This window comes from Protopterus annectens, chromosome 5.part0 (assembly GCF_019279795.1).
Source record: "Protopterus annectens isolate FY-2018-M chromosome 5.part0, PAN1.0, whole genome shotgun sequence".
In the NCBI taxonomy this organism is placed as follows: domain Eukaryota; kingdom Metazoa; phylum Chordata; order Ceratodontiformes; family Protopteridae; genus Protopterus; species Protopterus annectens.
In genome coordinates this window covers 1,032,092,255-1,032,108,224 of record NC_056735.1, presented here as the reverse complement: position 1 = coordinate 1,032,108,224, position 15,970 = coordinate 1,032,092,255, and the positions used below count along the sequence as shown (strand labels likewise).

The 15,970-nt window shown below is 35.0% G+C and overlaps 1 protein-coding gene across 1 annotated transcript in view; it reads right to left on the bottom strand.

Moving 5' to 3' along the window:
- ECRG4 (ECRG4 augurin precursor) overlaps positions 1–15,970 on the bottom strand; it is a 250,916-nt gene that overhangs the window by 60,324 nt on the left and 174,622 nt on the right. The gene's annotated exons all lie outside the window — the stretch shown is intronic.

Sequence of the window (15,970 nt, the reverse complement as noted above, 5' to 3'; positions counted from 1 at the left end):
CAAAAAAGGGAAGGGAAAAAACCTAAAAAGACCCTGAGAAAAATTCAACTGGGGAAAAGGTTAAAAGGAAAAAAAACAAAAAAAGACGGGGAAAAGAAATCCTGAAGCTTTTAAAAAGGCAAAAAAGGGCCAAAGTTTCAAGGTTTAAAATTTTGGGCAAAAATCCCGGGTTTAAAAAAAAAAAGGCGGGTTGAGTTTAAAGGTTAAAGAAAAAAAGATTTTCAAAAAGGGGGGTAAGAATTAAAACGGGAACAGAGACTAAAAAATTGAAAATTTCCACAGGGAAATAAAAAAAAGGGCCTTTAATTTAAAAATTTTCAAAAAGAAGGGTTTCAAAAGGAAAATTTCAGGAAACCAAAAAAAATCTAAATTTTTGCAAAGGGAAAACTGGGGAGAAGAAAATTTTTTTAAAAAGAAAATTTAAGAAATAGCTCTAACACCCAAACCCAAAATAACAACGTTCGTAAAAGTAACCAAAAAAAAGGGTTGAAGAAAATCTTCAAAAAGCTTTCAGGTACAAGACCCTTTCTCAATGATAGACACAGGTACATTAAAATCAGACATTAAATGACGCCCAACACATCCCGTGACCAGCCATGGTCATGTGACTAATACATTAAAATAATTACATTACTTATGATTTTAAGACATAAACAAGTAAAATTAGATAAAATTCATACATACATATATTTGCTTACTTTTGTGTACTTATATTTACATGCACATATATATATACGCAAATACATTGCCTTTATTACTTTAACTTAGTGTGTTGTATTTTTATTAGAACAGGTTTTAAGGAAACATCAAAATTTAATCCAGGGGATGTATTAGCTGCTAGCCTTACTATCCACTCATATTCTTTATTATCTAAATGATTACACAAGTCCCCTCCCCTAATGGAGCTAACAACACATTCTATTACTCTAAACTTGAAACTGTGTGTAGAACCACAATTTAAAATATGTTTAGATAGAGCATTAGTCTCCACTCCCCTCCTTATACTTGATTTATGCTCTATGATTCGTTCCTTAAGTTTTCTAGTCGTCTTGCCGACATAGAAACAAGCACATGCCTCACACGTTGCCAAATAGACAATGTTACTTGTCATACAAGTTGCATGGCACCGAAAAGTAAATATCTTCTTAATGACAGGATGAACAAAACTACTACCACATTCTGAAGAATCAGCTCTCTGTTTGTATATATCACTACTGCAACTACAATTATAACAACTAAAGGTACCATTACCTAGTCCATTAAGGGAAGTAGCATTCACATATTCAAAATCTTTGTAAGCTAGAACATTCTTAATAGTTCTCATATTTCTGTATGTGAACAAAGGAACTTCACCTACAACTAATCTAATATCTTCCTGAGCTAATAGCACCTTCCAGTATTTCCTTATTATAGTTCTGACTGCATATGAAAGAGAGTTGTAAGACATAATAAATCTTACATTAACCCTTTTATTTAATTTGTCCATTGGGACAACAACATCTGTACTTGTATTCAAAAATACAGATGAATACATGGAATACCTATTAGATACTACATGTTCTCTAGCTTCTACCAGCATACCTTCTGGATAGCCACTTCTTCTAAAGTCTCCACATGCCTCATCAATTTGTTGTAAACACTTGACATTGTCAGTGTTTAACCTACTAACTCTTGCCAGTTGCCCCTTACTATACCCCTAAAATATGGGGTGCATGCATACTAGGCATGCAAGTATCTTCCTGATGAAACTTCCTTCTTAAAAACAGAAGTGTTAATAACATTGTTCTCCTTAGTTAAAGAAATATCCAGAAAATTGACGAATGTCTTAGAATATTCAGCCTTAAAGTGTAGAAAGGAAGTAGTATTATTCAAATATATAATATAGTCTTGTAACTCACTGGATGTTCCTTTCCATAAAAGAAAGCAATCATCTACGAATCTCTGATATAAAACTATATTTTCATTCAAAAAGGTAGTTCCATTACCAACATAAGATTTCTCCCATTCATAGAGAACAATGTTTGCATATGTATTTGCTACCGGGGTTCCCATAGCCACCCCAGTTTGCTGCAAATAATATTCCTTATATAATATAAAGATATTATTTTTTAAAACTATATCCAACAACATGCAAATGTTCTCTGTGTGCCTAACAGTAAAAGTGGAAGAGTGACTTAAAAATTCCCTTATTGAATTGATGCCATATTCATTTGGTATGACAGTAAATAATGAAGTAATATCTAACACAACCATGTATATATTCTGACAATCCATGTTAGATTGCTTAACTTTTAAATACCATGTTCTAAGTTTAATAAGAAAATCAGTGCTGTCTTTAAGGACAGTTTCACATTTACCCAAAAGTGGTTGTAACTGCCTCTGTAAGTACAAAGAGATAGGTTCTGTTATCCAACCATTTCCTGAGACGATAGGTCTCATAGGGGGATTTTCACATGATTTATGCACTTTGAATGCCATATAGTTGGGGAATGATAGGACTAGAAACAGTGAAAAAATGAAAAAGATCCAAAGAGATGTCACCTGACAACTGTAAGTCATATATACACATGTTAACATAACAAATACACTTTTTTACATCAGCATATTGTATCAGTTTGTATGCAGTAGCATCCCCAATCAAAGATAATACTGAGCTTATATACTTGTTCCTATCCATTAGAACTATGGAGCCCCTTTATCAGCTTGCTTTATTACCACATTAGGTTCACTTTTTAATTCAGACAATGCTTTGTATTCATCATAAGAGATTGTAGCGTCCATTAGCTTTTCTATTACTATATACATATCTTATTTCAGTTTCACATAAGTCATTAAATGCCAGTAAAACTGGAGCATACACTGGTACAAACGTGCTACGTCTTTTACAAGCAGTGGAGTAATAAGTATCACTTTTAAACATCACTTTTAGAGCTACAGATCTAATAAACAATTTTAAATCAGTTATAACTTTTACCATGTCTTCCACACTTGTAGGTATAAAATTCATACCTTTGCTCAAAAGAGAATAATGATGGTCATTCACAACAAAGGAAGATAGATTTACTATGCCTGCTACTGCCTTCTGGCTAATTTCAGTTGCTTTGGGGGGCTCTCATTCTTCCGTTTATTGTCCTGCACTACCATATTGTTCCTATGTTTACTTCTTCCCCACGACGTTGACCTCGAGCTGTTTGAGTGTTCTTTGATATGTTCCGCTTGCTGCAGTTGAAAAGGTTTAAAGAAATTATTTAAAGTTTGTTGTGAAGATCGTAAAGACAACCCAGGCCCGCCTTCATTAGTAGCTGTTGAAGCAGTAGATGTAGAAGCAGATTCAGTAACTACACAAGCCACAGTGCTACTTAGAGCTGCCACGCCCTCAGCTGATTATTCTAAGACATTTATCAATTTTCTGGATATTTCTTTAACTAAGGAGAACAATGTTATTAACACTTCTGTTTTTAAGAAGGAAGTTTCATCAGGAAGATACTTGCATGCGTCTAGTATGCATGCACCCCATATTTTTAGGGGTATAGTAAGGGGGCAACTGGCAAGAGTTAGTAGGTTAAACACTGACAATGTCAAGTGTTTACAACAAATTGATGAGGCATGTGGAGACTTTAGAAGAAGTGGCTATCCAGAAGGTATGCTGGTAGAAGCTAGAGAACATGTAGTATCTAATAGGTATTCCATGTATTCATCTGTATTTTTGAATACAAGTACAGATGTTGTTGTCCCAATGGACAAATTAAATAAAAGGGTTAATGTAAGATTTATTATGTCTTACAACTCTCTTTCATATGCAGTCAGAACTATAATAAGGAAATACTGGAAGGTGCTATTAGCTCAGGAAGATATTAGATTAGTTGTAGGTGAAGTTCCTTTGTTCACATACAGAAATATGAGAACTATTAAGAATGTTCTAGCTTACAAATATTTTGAATATGTGAATGCTACTTCCTTAATGGACTAGGTAATGGTACCTTTAGTTGTTATAATTGTAGTTGCTGTAGTGATATATACAAACAGAGAGCTGATTCTTCAGAATGTGGTAGTAGTTTTGTTCATCCTGTCACGAAGATATTTACTTTTCGGTGCCATGCAACTTGTATGACAAGTAACATTGTCTATTTGGCAATGTGAGGCATGTGCTTGTTTCTATGTCGGCAAGGCGACTAGAAAACTTAAGGAACGCATCATAGAGCATAAATCAAGTATAAGGAGGGAGTGGAGACTAATGCTCTATCTAAGCATATTTTAAATTGTGGTTCTACACACAGTTTCAAGTTTAGAGTAATAGAATGTGTTGTTAGCTCCATTAGGGAGGGACTTGTGTAATCATTTAGATAATAAAGAATATGAGTGGATAGTAAGGCTAGCAGCTAATACATCCCTGGATTAAATTTTGATGTTTCTTAAAACCTGTTCTAATAAAAATACAACACACTAAGTTAAAGTAATATAGGCAATGTATTTGCGTATATATCTGCATGTAAATATAAGTACACAAAAGTAAGCAAATATATGTATGTATGAATTTTATCTAATTTTACTTGTTTATGTCTTAAAATCATAAGTAATGTAATTATTTTAATGTATTAGTCACATGACCATGGCTGCGGGTCACGTGATGTGTTGGGCGTGTATTTAATGTCTGATTTTAATGTACCTGTGTCTATCATTGAGAAAGGGTCTTGTACCTGAAAGCTTTGTGTTTGATAAAGGTGTGTTTTTTACCTCAACTTTTTCGTTGTGCTTTGTACTTTTGACTCTGCAGCAGTATATACTTGGTAAACCTTGAGTACCAACAGGAGCACAGAGTCATTCACCTAAAGCTGTTCTACCAGCACATGAAACAATGCTAATGGATGCAGCAGGGGTGTCTACTTCTTTTTTATTGAAAGAACCACTGTGGATACGAGGGAGGTCAAGAAATCGTTTCCAGAATCCCAGGATTCGATGGATTCAGAGTGAGGAAGACACAACAAGGAGTGTATAAAGAACCAAACAGGTTTAGTATACAACATATCATCTATCACGTTAACTGAGACTCAGATTTCAGTGTTAAATAGAGGGTTGACTTTCGTACCTGCACAGACAGCAGTGTTAACTGATGTTTTAAAAGATCTACACATGTTTGGCAGGACTTTGACTCTGAAAACGATGTTTAAGAAGGATAATTACAATGACTGTGTTTTTAGAAAGCCTAGTCTATTTGTGCACCCACCCAATTCTACCATTGACCTCTTTATAGATGTTTTTGATAGACAACTCAGGCAGAAGTTTTTGGATAAGCACAATGACCGCTTTTTTAACTTAACTTCTGATGAGAGGCGAGCTTTAGCAGATTTGAAAGGCTTAAGTAGTGTTGAAATAAGACCATAGTTGTGCTAGATAAATGTGTTTACATTTCTTTGATGATGGAATTATTAGCCAGTACCGACACCTATGTTCCTATACCATCATATACTCTAAAGGGTATCATTGAAAAAGTAGAGTTTTTAGTATTTGATCTCTTGATCACAGGCTTGATAACAGAACCATTATTTGAATATTTTAAAGTCGACAATCCTACCGTCCCAATAGTATATGGCCTCCCGAATATACATAAAGATCTCTATAGACCACCAATGAGACCCATAGTGTCTAGTAGGGGTTGGCTGATGGAACCCTTGTCCATTTTTGTTGAGAAAAATCTTTGTACTGTTTTGAATGAATGTAAAACTGTCTTGAAGGATACCAAAGATTTTCTCTCTCAGTTAACTAGCCAGCTTGGTAATATTACAGGAACTTGCTTTTTTGTTACAATGGATATAGTTTCACTGTTTACTGTGATACCCAATGACTGGGGTATAGAGAATGTCAGGTCTCTGCTACATGCACATAATATATCTAATGACAAAATTAGACTTTTGTGTAGCTTATTTAATATTATTTTAGAGAATAATGTGTTCATTTTCAATGAAGTGCACTATTTGCAAAAGGTTGGGGTAGCTATGGGCACAGCATGTGCCAATAGCTATGCCAACCTTACTTTGGTTGGATGGGAGACACAACCTATTCTTTCGAGTGACAGACATGGTTCCTCAGTTGGCTGGTATGTACAGTTTATGGATGATATTCTTTTGCTTTGGAAAGGGACAGAACAATTGTTAATGGAATTTTTTCACTATATCAATGGTACAAATGATTTCTTAAGGTTCACTTATAAATACTCATCCACAAAGATAGATTTTTTAGATGTACAGTTGAACAGAGACATACTAGATTCAGTCACTACTAGTGTGTACAGGAAGACTGTTAGAAAGAACAGTATCCTGCACAACAACAGTATGCATCTGAATCACACTAAACAGAACGTCCTTAAAGGACAGGTTTTTCGTATGATGCATCTCCATAATAATGAAGTTGACTTGAATATTGCTCTAGCTTCTCTGAAAGATGAATTTTTAAGCAGGGGCTATAACAATGATATCATAGATATGCAGATTTCAGAAGTTTGGAAGGAGAGGTTGGGTAGATGCAGACCATTTTATGGCACGAACTCTAGCACAGTATCTATGCAGATGCCTAATGACATAGATGAATGTGAGTCTGTGAACAACACTGACAGAACTAAACTGAGAATGCCTCTGACTTTTGCTAGTAACACCAATATGGTATGTGATGTTATTAGTACAAATTGGGACATCTTACTAACAATACCAGAGTTACGTTGGGTTATTAATAATAAACCAGATTTTATGTTTAGGAACAATAAATCTTTAAAGAAACAACTGTGCTATAGACTCCTGAATTCTACTACCCATATGCAATCAGAAAGAGTTGGCACTTTTGCTTGTAGAAGGTGTAAAGCTTGTGCTTATATTTATTCAGGAGGTAATTTTACACACCCACACCTTGGTTTTGATATCATTACTGATTTTTATGCTGATTGTCACACTAAGAATTTGGTTTACCTTGGTTTTTGTACAACATGCCATGCGTATTATATTGGCAAAACAAATAGACTTTTGAAAGATAGAATATTGGAACACCTTCGAGATATCAGGAACTCAAAAGAGTATAATGCCTTAGCCATGCATTTGATGAAGGAAGGCGATGAGCATAAGTTTAAGTTTTTAGCTGTAGAACTTTTACATGCCAATGTCAGAGGAGGAGACCTTAAGAACAGAACAGAATCTGCAGAGCAGAAATGGATTTTAAAATTACAATCAGACAAGTACCCTGGCTTGAATAATAGAGTGTCACTGAAACTATTCTTAAGAGCTAGATCTCTGAAGCATTAATGAATTTTAACTAATCTAGTGTAGATAGTTTGTAGGTAGGACTTTTTCAATTGACTATTATTTTAAGTGAAGTAAGTCTCCTTGTTTATTATGTTATAAACATATGTTTTACATGATTAGTTATAGTTTATTTTATATAACAGTCATTTATTATGATTGGCCATATTTTAACAGCTCAGATAATTTTATTAATGTATGTATTTATTACCGTCAATTATTGCATCATTTTCAATGTTGAATTCTATTGGATGTATTATATTTAAATATTTAGTAACAGTTGCTATGTTTTGTCGTGGTCTGAAGAAGCAGAGTCTTGATCCGCGAAAGTGCTTACCCTAGTTTTGTACTTATTAAATATTTTTGCGTCAAACTGTGCCTGGAATCTGTGCTGCTTTTTCTTGGATACTTCATTTTTTAAACAGTTGGTTCCTGTATCAAAAGTGAGGTTTGTTTGCACAAATAAGTAACTGGACTGGTATTCCACAGTAAGAACATTTAAATGAAGGGCCACACTGTGTATATGCTTGAAATCTGGCCATGAGAAAATGGCCAAGACATTTATTAGTAAAAATGCAAAGCTACCAGAAGAAAGAGTTGATTCTGTCAAAACTGTGGCAAAAAGGCAAAGTATTAAAAATTGGTGACAGTAGATTGTTTCTGGAAAATGATTATTCACTGTACGCCAGGCAGAAGCGAAACAATTTTTCCAGTAATCAGGGAATCTCGAGAGCCAAGTGTGAGAGTCAAGCTGCTGTATCCAACTGTCTTCAGAATATTTTTTTTACCTGGAGGATCAAAATAATTTTTTGATGTAGAACAAGCTAAGAAGGAAATGCAAAAGTTTGTCCAACAAAAAATGAGCCCTCAAGTAGAAGGGGACTCTGCTTCTCATTCTTCTGATAATAAGCACATAGAGAGACTTTGCAAGTGAAACCATTTTCACTGTTCCAAAGGAAAATGCTTGAGAGACAGAGAAAAGCATAGAAGTTGACCAGAAGAATCAGGAGTACTATGGAACTGAACAGGAATCTATAGTTGGGAGAGATGACCAGAAAGAAGACCAGCAACATAGAAATTAGTGAATATATGCAAGACTGCAAAGTATCAATTGCATTTGTGAAATACAGCTGTATAAAAATAAGTGGAAAGACTGGACTTTTGCTGACTTTGTTAAACTCGTGAGAAACTGAAATGCATTTACCTCACTTCATGTCATTAATGTTTGGAAGGACTCTGAGGAGGGGAGAAGAGGAAGGAAAAGGGTAACTATAAAACAATTTCTTAACAGTATTTCTATGAAACTTTTCACAATATAAATTGCATATTTTATAGTAAAGTATTTTTAGCTGTTATATGTGATAAAGTTATTAAAATAAGCAGGTGCCTTTTTTCTTCCTATTCTAATTTGTTCTTTTTTGGTATTAAGAAATGTAAGCATTACAGTACAGTAAGAGAAGAAAAGCTAGACAAAAGCATGTTTGAGGTAATAGGCTGTAATTTTGGCTGCTTAAGGTGGGCGGTGGGATGTAAAAGAACACAGATCATAATATATGTAGAACTGATATGTTTTCTCTTACTTATGCATAGGTGAATGCCTGGATTAAGACCCTTGGCTTAATCTAATAAATTTTAAGGGTAAACAAGTAAATATGATAACACTGAATATAATGAAAAGTTTTCCTTTAGCAATAAATGTTTTGCCTTGTCTTTCAGGATGCAATAGAGGAATATATTTTTCTTTTTTTCTCTTACTTTTCCATGGAGACAAGCTGATAACAGGGAAATAAAAATAGAACACTGGTTTCTTTGTGGCGAAAAGTTACTGATTTCTGAAAATATGCACATAGTTTTCTCATCTGAGGGATCAGAACAGACACCAATTAGTGTAAGCAGAAGAACAGGCAATAACATGCATCTTAGCATGGATAACCTCAATTTCAGGTTAACTTGGGCCTGTGTTAGCAGCTATCTATTTGGCACAAATGTTCCTATTAGGAGGGTTAAACTTCATTATTTGAAAATGTACATAGCTATGTGTGTTTGTATTAGGTTAATACATAAGAATGGTGCCATTCTGGGGGTGTGAATGTTTTTTTGAGGGTTTTTATTAAAACAAAACATCTTGTAAAATGTGACGTAGGTTCCAGTATTGATGATAAGAAAAATGTATAAAGTTATAGCCTGCCAAACATTAATGGATGCATCTATCACAAAATATTATACATTTTAAAAAGCTGACATATGTAGTAGGTGGGAATAATTACTTCTTACCATAACGGCGACACTTTCTATATTATCTTGGAATGTCAATAGTCTCATAGGTACAGACAGAAAGGAAAGAATACTTAGTTATATTAAGAAATGCACAATTTATTTATTTTTATTTTATTTATTTTACATTTGTTAACGGGGCTAGTCCAACTGGATATATTTCCATTTTCAGTAGAGGCCCTGGGAGAAATGCTCCAGTAGTAACAAATAGAAATTGAAATTAAAAATCAATGTTATTACATAGTAAATGAAAGGATTTCAATAAAAAAGAATGCAAAAAATACAATAAGTAATAATAAAATAAAGTAGGTATTTACACTAGTAAAAGTGACAAAAAGTATAGGATAAATTATTATACAGTATGATTCATGAGGACTTTCAGAACATCAAACAGGATAGATTACACCAGTATGTTGAATTGTGTTCACCAGTTACAGTCCTGCTTCCAAGGAGTGTGCATTAAAGTTTTGGTAAATTTAGTAGGAGGAAATATCAGTAGTGAAAGTAGAAGGTTAGTCAGGGTTGCTGCAGGGGCATAACCAGTGTGTTTTAAGGTGCCTTTTGAGGTTTTGTTTAAAGAGAGGCAAGGAAGAAAGTAAAGTTAGTTCATTAGGCAGTAGGTTCCAGTTTTTCCCCACTGTGTTGGAAAACAGAGAATCTCCAGCCATGTTGTTAGACTTGCTTATACTAGCAAGACGTTTGCTAGAAGAGCATAGGGAATTTAGATTTTTGTAGGGGATTATGAGATTGGAGAGTATAGGAGTACTGTTAGGTTGATAAAATATCTTGTGAGAAATTGGGAGTTGGAAGACTTTCAGATGGTTTTGAAGTTCAAGCCAGCCTAGCTGCATTAGATTCAGACAGTGGTGAGTTCTAAAGGGATTGCCAGTGGCAAATCTGGCGATGTTGTTATAGGAATTAGTTTGATAAGATTATTTTTCTTTAGGTTAGTATATATGGGTGAGGCGTACAGAAGAGTTGATATTAAATGGGAGTGCACAATCTTGGTTCTGGCTACTGGAGTTAGGAAAGGTTTGATTCTATATAAGGAGCTTATTTTTCTGTTGACAGTTTTTATGGTGTTATTTATTCAAATGTAAGGTTATTGTCAATAGTAATTCCTAACAATTTAGTGGTAGAGTCGGGGACTATAATCATGCCATTATTGGAAATGACAGAGAAATCTATGGGGGAGCACGTACTGGTGGGTATAAAGAGAAGGAGCTTAGTTTTTTTAGCATTGAGAAGGAGGCAATGTTTTGTGAATCATGTTTCAACTATGTTAAATACATTCTGAGTTAGAGAATGTAGTTCTGATGAGGTGTTTGCTGAGCATACTAGTGTAGAATCATCTGCATATTGAATGCAGGTGGCTTGTGGAATTACTACATGGAGGTCATTGATAAATAGTGAAAAAAGAAGTGGACCTAGAATTGAGCCCTGAGGGACTCAAGGGTGACGGGCAGAAGGATGATATATTATTTTCCCAGAGAACTGCCTGTTGCCTATTGGTAAAGTAGGACCTGAACCATTTAACCGCCAGAGAGTCAAGGGAAAGGGATTCAAGAATGTTGATAAGAAGGGCATGGTTTACCATGTCAAAATCTTTTGAGAGGTTAATAAAGAGTGCAGATGAGAGGTTGTTTTTACTGCGATTTCTATTGATGGCATCTGTAAAGGATAATAGGGCAGTTGTGGTGCTATGTCATGGCCTAAAGCCATGCTGGCAGTTTGCTATTATGTTATGTTGAGATAAATGGTTTAATAGTTGTTGGTGAATGCGTTTTTCCATTATTTTTGCTAAGGGTGATAAAAGAGCTATTGGCCGGTAGTTAGAGTAATCATTTGAGTTACCACCTTTGTGTAGGGGGATAATATGGGAGAATTTCCAGATGTCTGGAATGATTCCCTCCTTAATGGTTATATTTATGAGGATGGATATAGGGTAGGAAATTACTTTGACTGCTTTTTGCAGGTGTTCAGATGGTAGCTGGTCAGCAGAAGGAGTACAAGGCTTAAGTTTTTGGATGAATTTGTAGATGAGAGTGGTAGAGATGGGTTGCAGACGGAATGTTGGTAGAGTGCCAGATACGGCAGTGGGAAGGCTTGAGTTGTCTGGGATTAGTTGACTGGCCAGTGATTGTATGGTCTCTGTGAAGAAGGTATTGAAGGCATTGGCAGTTTGATGGGGGGTATTTGGATCGGCCTGAAGTGGGGTAGGTGTATGAGAGTGTCCTGGGAAAAGGAGTTTATTGATACTAGACCAGAACTTCTAGGGATTGTTTTGGTGATTTTGCTGTAGTTTACAGTAGTAGTTCTTTTTGTCTGTAAGTATTGCCTTTTTTGTACTATTTCTCAACTGCCTAAAAATTTGTTGATCAGAGATATTTTTGTTAGCTCTCCATTTAGCCCAAGACTTGTTCCTAAGTAAAATTTTCTGTCTGGTTTCTTTAGAAAGCCAGGGAGCTGGTTTGGACTTCATTCTGATGGACCGTTTGGGTGCGTCCTTATCGAGGATTGATAAGAATTTAGAGTTTAGATATTTAACAGCCTCTTCAAGTGGTAGAGTTTTTAAAGGGTTCCAGTCACAGGCACTAAGTTCATTTTGGAATAATACTGGGTTAAAGTGTTTGTTGGTACGTGCAATCCTGCATGGGCGGGGGGTTGAGATATCATTTTTTTGCCTTAGGATGTAGGTCAAAGTATGATCACTTACATTGTCTGGCAGAGTTCCTACCTTGTAAGCTTGTTTCTGTCTATTTATAAGTATCCAGTCTAAGGTGCTCTCTTTTTTGTTTGGTTTATTGATTCTGGTTGTGGAGGTGATAGTTTGACTAAAGCCATGAAGGTTGATATGGGAGGTAGGATTATCAGCATTGACAACTTTCCAGTCAGTATTAAAATCACCAAGTATTATTGTTTCTTGGGGGTAAGTTGAGGACACCCAGCTTAGAATATCCTCTATAGTACTGATATTATTACTGGGTGGTAGGTATACACATTTGATATATAAAGATTTATTTTGGTTGATTTGAAATCTGGTGATAAGGACTTCTGCCTTACTATCCTGAGGTGGGTTGGATGGTAAAGTGGAGATCTGAAGTCCATCTTTGAATAGAACTGCTACTCCCCCACCCTTACTTTTTATTCGGTCTTGTCTAAATATACTATATCCTTGGGGAACAATTTCATTGTCTTTGGTCCCTGGTTTTAATCACGTTTCTGTCAGGCAGAAGATGTCAAAGCAGTGAATATCTAGAAGGGCATGGAGGGAGATGGGCTACTTTGTTATTAATACTGCAGATATTCAGATGTCCTATTAGGAAAGAGTTAGGAAGTTTAGCGTGGGTTACTAGGGTATTAGGATTGGTAGGGCCAGGGTTAGGGTTGATGTCACCGTCTTTTAAGGAGGGATTATTTAGTTTTATTGCAGAATTATTTATAAAGTTGGTTTGATATTTCACTTTCTTTACTGTGAGATTATTGTATTTAATGTGAGAGAGTCTATGGTATTTAGGTAGTAGATAGCTGGGAATGGAAGTGATATTAGTCTGACTATTAGGGAGTATAGGAGTGTGTATTGCTGTTTGTTTTAGAGAGTAGTTAAAATGGTAATAGTACAGTTTTTCAAAGGAGGTGAGGAGGTAGGCAGAGGTGAGGGCAGTTCAAAGTATAGCTATGAGTATTAATTTGGTTATATTAGTTCTTACTACTAAAGGCATCTTGTTGAGACAATGCAAATAACAATGCTTCAGGAGCCACATTTGGAAGGATCTCAGCATGTGAATTTGACAAAAAAAAAGATTTCAGGAAGGTTATTCTACAGAATATCAGGGACAAAGGAAAACAGAAGTACTTCTATTAATTACTAGAGTGACAGAAGAGGAAAAAAAGGATAATAATGGCAGATTCGTAGTAGTAAGGGACAACTGGCAAGGGATGAAGATTACACTGGCATGTATTTATATTCCACCTAAAACTGATATTTTGGATCTTAATAAATGGGGAGAAATAAGCAGCTTTCAACAGGGAATATTACTTATAGGTGGACACTGGAATTTGCTTTGCAACAATGAGGATGTATCTGAGAGGCCTAGAAGGGAAAAGGTAACAAAAGAGGGTAGATTTCTGAAGACATTTATGAACATACTTGGTATAAAAGGTATGAATTCCGTAGCAGGAAGTCAAAGAGAATATACATCTTATTTGCTAAGGTACAATAACTGGGCTAGACTTGATAAAAATTATATTTCACAGGAGCATGTCTTTTCAGTTGAGAACTTTGATACGCATTCAATAACTATTTCAGATCATGTGCCAATAAAATACTAAGTAAAAAGTAAGAGTAATGAGGTAAAGATGAACCACTGGCACTTCCCCACTTGTTTAAAAGAGAGAAATTTAAGGAATGTTTAGTGGAAATCATCTGGGAGTTAAGGATGATAGAAATTACTGCAGAGGTTATAGCTAGTGAGTGAGATAAAATGAAAATGGAGTTTAAAAATAGGGTAGAAATAAAAGACTAAGAGATCTGGTTAAGAAGTAATAAGAATTAATTAGAGGAGCTGACAAAGGTTAATATTTTACAAAATAATGTGAGTTTCGTAGAACAAGAGGAGGTGCAACTACAGAATGCTAAAGAGAAAATAAGGGAGTACCCAGATAATATGTATGAGTTTAGGAAGATTGCTGTTAAATGACAGTTTTTTTTTATATTAATTCCAGAACACAAAAACTTTTGATACAATGACTTAGGCATCGGAAAGTAGAAAGGCATGTTACCTAACTTAGGGAGCTTATAGCAATAAAAATAACCAGAAATCCTGTAGAGGTATTAGAGGTATTTCAAAAATTTTATGAACATTTATATAAAGCAGAGAAGTGGGGAAATCAAGAAAAAGTACAAATGGAAATATTTGTGGAAGACTTAAATATGCTAAGGTTAGATATAGACGAGGCTCAACTACTAACAGTTAAGCAGAAGCCAAAAATTTAGCGCTTTCATCCACTGTTTAATACGTGAACTTCCTCAGGTTTCTGAGGAAGTTCACGTATTAAACAGTGGATGAAAGCGCTAAATTTTTGGCTTCTGGTTTACTTGTTTTTTTTTTTACCAGCAGTTCTGCAGTTCATTTTTTCGTTTTGTTTGGTTGTCAGTAATTACTAACAGTTAAGATAGGAGGAGATGAGATAAAATGGTGATGTATGACCAATCTACAGTAAAGTTTCTAGGAATGGATGACATTCCAGTGGAAGTTTGGAAGTTAAGAAAAACAATGTTATAAAGATCTGGTAGATTTTTTTTACGATATTTTAAATGGAGGGGAGACACTAACATCCTGGAAAAAAGATGTAGTGGCTGTAATAACTAGACAGTAAATTCCAATCCAATTCTGCTTCGTTTGATTCATTTTTATAGTCATCATCCGTTTGGGAACTACATAAATGTGGTATCAAATGCTATTATTTTATTTTTACTTCATGTTTATTTTATTTTTCTGGTAGTGTGGCTTGGACTGCAGGATTTCTTTTCAGCCTCTTTTTACAAAGAACAGAAGATACATCATGCAAATAGTACGCACATCACAGGTATATACAATATGGAAATGTCATTTAGTATACAAAACTCATAAAGATGCTAATACTAATGACACTGTCTATTCTAAATTCTCATATTTCTAACTGTAACATCTGCAACATGTACTTTTAGATGTATGACACATGTAACTTGACATTAATTACATATACAGTAAATTAATGCAAAATAGTAATGCAGTATGCTGTAAAAAGACTAAGCTATGAAGCCTATGGCCAGAAATGCAAACAAAGGAGAAAGAGATCTGCCACTGAATCAATAAATGGGTTAAGTGTGCTACTGTACACTGGAAGGACTGGTGCAGGTGTGGAACCAACACATTCACTGCATTTGTACTTAATGTGCTGCTATAACACTTTAGTTTTGTGAAAGGCTGCAGTAATGTGTGTGTTTGTTAAAACACAAATCACAGTACATATTGCTTGAAAGGAATAGACAGAAGAAGTGAAAAAAAAAACTTTATAAAGAGAAAAGATATTCCCATGGTTCAGTTAAAGTGGAGGACTGGATAATCAAGTTTCATATAAGTGAGGATGTGTGATAATGCATTTCATAAAACTTCTTAAATGAAGTTCAGTGGATTACTTTTTTTAACAGGAGTATAGCAATTAAAAAGCAACACACAAGGCATGCTTATAATGTTAGCAAGCTGTTTCCTATGATCCAGAAGTGCAAGGTTTAATTCCCTCAGCGTCCATTGCCTATCAGTGTGATTCCGAACAAGTCACTTAACCAGGCACCACTCCTGAGCTGAATATGAAAAAGGTCCATGGAGATCAGTGCTCTGCCACAGAAACCAAATACAAATAACTAAAAC